Source organism: Schistocerca piceifrons, chromosome 3 (genome assembly GCF_021461385.2).
Source record: "Schistocerca piceifrons isolate TAMUIC-IGC-003096 chromosome 3, iqSchPice1.1, whole genome shotgun sequence".
Taxonomy (NCBI): Eukaryota; Metazoa; Arthropoda; class Insecta; order Orthoptera; family Acrididae; genus Schistocerca; species Schistocerca piceifrons.
In genome coordinates this window covers 396,629,626-396,634,791 of record NC_060140.1, presented here as the reverse complement: position 1 = coordinate 396,634,791, position 5,166 = coordinate 396,629,626, and the positions used below count along the sequence as shown (strand labels likewise).

The 5,166-nt window shown below is 43.0% G+C and overlaps 1 pseudogene; it reads right to left on the bottom strand.

Moving 5' to 3' along the window:
* Positions 1-356: 356 nt before the first annotated feature.
* Positions 357-473, bottom strand: LOC124791088 (annotated as a pseudogene).
* Between the last annotated feature and the right edge of the window lie 4,693 nt (positions 474-5,166).

Genomic DNA, 5,166 nt, shown 5'->3' with positions numbered 1-5,166 from the left:
TTTATATGAATTTTGCGATATAGCGGTTAACAAAACGTAATTGAGAAAGTAGGACCAGTTTTATAATTCAAGGAGAGAAGTTAAATAATCTTGGAGATCAATATAAAGAGTGTAAGATTGGCGGTAGATGAGAGGCAGATATACAGGATTAAAAGCACTCCGTCTTCAGGCCACAAGTGGCCCATCGGGACCATCCGACCGCCGTCTCATCCTCAGTTGAGGATGCGGATAGGAGGGGCGTGTGGTCAGCACACCGCTCTCCCGCTCGTTATGATGGTTTTCTTTGACGGGAGCCGCTACTATTCGGTCGAGTAGCTCCTCAATTGGCATCACGAGGCTGAGTGCACCCCGAAAAATGGCAACAGCACATGGCGGCTGGATGGTCACCCATCCAAGTGCCAGCCACGCCCGACAGCGCTTAACTTCGGTGATCTCACGGGAACCAGTGTATCCACTGCGGCAAGGCCGTTGCCACACAGGATTAAAGATGATCAGAAAAACGATTTTGGAGGGGGGAGGGGATGGTATCAAATCTACAGGAACATGGTAACATCTGTAGGTGTTAATTGTGGTTGACAATAGCGCTGTATTTCATACCCTGGTAAAAGATTCGAGTTGGGGAGTGGGATTTGAGGTGTACAGTGGGGTATTCAAGGACATAGTGGCACTGACAGAACTGTGCCGAAGTTAAAATCCAGGTGACATTCGTGCTGGAAGGAATTAGTCGAAACAATGTTTTTTAAGTATAGAGAGTGTTTGAGGGAAGTGATTCCAAAGCTTTAAAATAAGGAAGGAAGATTAGTATTTACGTCTTGTCGATGTTGAGGTACTTATAGATGGAGCACAAGCTCGGAGTGTGGAGTGCCTAGAAAGGAAACTGGCCACGTCAGTTTTTCAGGGGTAATGTCCCCCTCCCCCTCTCCCATAGTCGGCCTCATGCTATTTAGGGACATCACAAAAAATCTCACTCTGGATGACCACACAGGGAACACTATATTCGAGCAATTGGCAGCTCTAGCAGTTTTAGTCTACTGTAACCAAAACATCTATAGCTTTTCAGTAATGAAACATCATTCAGAATAATTTTTAAAATCATTTGAATCACATCCTAGGCAGTTGCTCCTAAAATTTAAGTCAACGAGCATTTTTCCCTCTGGCTTCTAAAATTTTCCTGCAGTTTATATGCAAAATCTACATTATGAGGATGACATATGCGAAGAATTAAATGGCTAATGGTAACTACGATGTGTGGTTTTACCTTTAATTTATGACTCACGAGTGAAACCAGCATTGTAACAAACCTAGATGTCAAATGCTATTGATATCAGAAGTGTCATGGACGCTATGAAATGAATGGAAACTTTAATAAGTAGTAAGGCACAGGCATGGCGCTGAAGAGAGACACTGCCTATGGCTAGCAGCAAGTATAGCAAGCCAGCGCAACTGTTTGCACATTCCAAGTGAACGTGATATGCCACTGCAGCTGCGGCCACTGCCTGGATGAGAACAGTCTGTAAATAATGGAAATAGCCACGCCCTCTGACTGAGGCCCAGTAAGGAAGTGCTGGCCCAGATGTGGCGTTTCTAGACTGTTTAAGAAGATTCGAGAAGCTTCTGGAAAGATTTCGGTCATTAAAACGACCTTCAATGGAAGTAGCGGAAAGCTAAACTGCCAAGGGAGTAACGATAGAGTAAGCAAGTGAGTTGCACAATTGGAGCTGCAGTCGTACCAAGTCGTCGGTAACTGTCACTAAAGAGTGACAGTTTGACGATGCTGCGGTAAACTACAAGGAGACTGTACACATTCAAGGAACGCACTGATTTTCTGTGAAGTATCCAACCACAGTTCTTACACTGAGTTTTCTGCCTGTTAGTAAAGAACAAGCTCTGTCGCATTTGTCTCTGGGAGTGGCAGAAGCTTTGTCGCATTTGTCTCTGGAAGTAACAAAGAGTAACAGTATTTCCGTGTGTCAGAATATATACAGGAACAAGTGCCTCCTTATGCTTGTCTCCTAGTGTCTAGTTGCGTGAGTCACAACCAGGAATACCTGCTAGTTTTCCGTGTATAGGAAGGCATGAGTGCTGCCTCGTACTCGTCTCTTATCTTGATATGAGTTTTTGGTGATATTATCAGAACGAGAAGCTGGTGAAGCACTTGTCACTGATATTAAAAGGTAGTACTCGGTAACAGAGTGTATTCATTAATGGATAAAGAGCGACTGAAAGACATCTCTCAAAGTAAGGTTGATTATTGAAGAGTAAAGTATTCTTAAATTGTATTTGGAAGTTTTTATACCCTCATTCACTTCCTACTAACTTTTCCTCTCAGTTCCAACAACACCTCTGCTAAATATCCTAGTAGACTTTCTCTCTCTCAATCTGTTAAAGGGAAATATTGTGGGTCTCAGCCACAATGTCATCAGTGTCCTGACTGCACTACTACGCCATATCTTCATACAAGGCTGGTAGAACAGGACATATCGCCACAGATATGGCAGAGTATTAACAGAGTGATGGCAGCGGCAGATGATGGTTTGTCTGGCGGATATAGCTATTTAGCACTTCAGATGGCACTGTATTTTTGTTTTTGAGTACTAGTATGATAGCGACACTGATGTCAGCCATATTGAGGCCAATCAACACTTTTGTTTATGCTTGAATTGAAGAATAACAATTTTTTTATGAATCTGTAACTCTGGATAAAGCGACATCAACGAAAATATCCAACACCACGCAAGTTGTCTACTGACGGAGGGTTCTTTAATTGCCTTAAGACTAACAAGTACGCCTAAATATGTTACGGTAAGGGATGCTACCTTGAGAAAACACAATCTTCTTCTCTTTCATCCATACATGTTTTGGTGAAGTTTCATTATCACTAGTGGTTTAATTTTATTTTCTGTCGAATACAGATCAAAAACTTGTATTATAATAGACAGAGTGCTTTTTTAAGTTGATACAGCTACATATCTCGAAAACGAAGCATTTTACGACAAAAAGTTATAGATGAAAATTTAATAGTAGTAAAGGGAACACCTGTCTGTACTGCAATTGACCACCTCCTAACCATCCCACCTCTCCTATGTGGGCGAGGTCAGGTTTCTATTTTCAAATGGGAGCCCCCATTTTACTGCATATTCGGGTCCCGTTCCAAAAAATTACAGTTTATTCAAACCATTTTTTCCTATTCGTCGTAGATGGCACTGTAATCGACAAATATCATGTGTGCCTGCTTTTGCAATTAAGAACCGACACGTTCAGCTCTACATATCATTTGCGATGTAAATGTAAACCTTTGTGTCCTAACGATTAATAAAGACGTTCAAATGTAACTTGAGTTTTGCGTATGTGATTTACGGTACAAAGAATATGACTTGGCTTTGACATTTCTGGCAAATAAGCTACTTTTATGATAACGTAATTTTCTGTTCCCTACGGGAGTCTCCGGAATGTTTTTGGTGGTCGCCCTCGAACCCCACCAGAAGGGCAACTAATTTGGCGTTTGTTTCCATCCAACCGTCCTAGCTCTCGCACTAGCAGCTACGTGGCTACTGTCGGAATACAAGCCGAGGTAAAATGTCCATTAAGTGATAGTGACAGGTGCAACTGCCATGGATAGTCATCGAAATCAAGCACCCCAATGGTGAGAGGCAAGGGGACCCATCGAAATCAAGCACCCCAACTGTGAGAGATAAGGGCTCTCACCGAAATCAGTCACCCTGATGGGAATGGAAAACTAGTACTTCCACATCGTTGTTCCTGGATCAGGCCAAACGTAGTTTCTAACCAGACACTGAAACGGCAAACCATATTGTTTTGTACAATCAAATTTACAACATTAAAGTAAATTCCGAACGAAAATATCAATTTGCAAAACACAAATGTTTACATTCGCATCGTAAATGTAGAATAAAATGCGTCGGTCGTTAATTGAAGGGTTGCCGGCAAGAACCATACTAGTCAAAAAATTACAGTTTTGGGAAAAACCCGCTTATATTCGTCCCATAAGCAGCTAATCTGTGTTGTCTGAATTCTCAGTAGGCATCAGGAATGTAATGAGAACTAATTGAGTGACACGAAATTATATTCTCTTGGTGTGAAGAAGAAAAATGGATTGAGTTAGTGGTTTTTTTGCCGAATTAAGAAAAACGCCGCTCTTATAACGTATAACATACCGAAGAGCCAAAGAAACTGGAACACCTGCCTAATATTGTGTAGGTGCCCTGCGAGCACGCAGAAGTGCCGCAACACAACGTGGCATGGACTTGACTAATGTCTGAAGTAGTGCTGAAGGGAACTGACACCATGAATCCCGTAGGGCTGTCCGTATATCCGTAAGAGGACGAGGGGGTGGAGATCTCTTCTGAACAACACGTTGCAAGGCATCCCATATATGCTCAATAATGTTCGTGTCTAGGGAATCTGGTGGTCAGCGGAAATGTTTAAACTCAGAAGAGTGTTCCTGGAGCCACTCTGTAGCAATTCAGGACATGTGGGGTGTCACATTGTCGTGCTGGAATTGTCCAAATCCATCGAAATTCACAATGAATATGAATGAATGCAGGTGATCAGACAGGATGCTTACGTACGTGTCACCTATCAGAGTCGTATCTAGACGTATCAGTGGTCCCATATCACTTCAACTGCACACGTCTCACACCATTACAGAGCCTCCACCAGCTTGAACACTCCCCTGCTGACATACAGGGTTTATGGATTCATGAGGCTGTTTCCATACCCGTGCACGTCCATCCGCTCGATACAATTTGAAATGAGACTCGTCCAACCAAGCAACAATTTTCCAGTCTTCGACAGTCCAATGTCGATGTTGACGAGCCCAGGCGAGGCGTAAAGCTTTGTGTCGTGCAGTAATCAAGGGTACACGAGTGGCCCTTTGGCTCCGAAAGCTCATGTCGATAACGTATCGTTGAATGGTTCGCACGCTGACATTTGTTGATGGTCCAGCACTGAAATCTGCAGCAGTCTGCGGAAGTGTTGCACTTCTGTCACGTTGAACGAGTCTGTTTAGTAGTCTTTGGTCCAGTTCTTGCAGGATCTTTTTCCGGTGGCAGCGACGTCGGAGATTTGATGTTTTACCGGATGCCTGATACTCACGGTACATTCGTGAAATGGTCCTAAGAGAAAATGCCCACTTCATCGCTACCT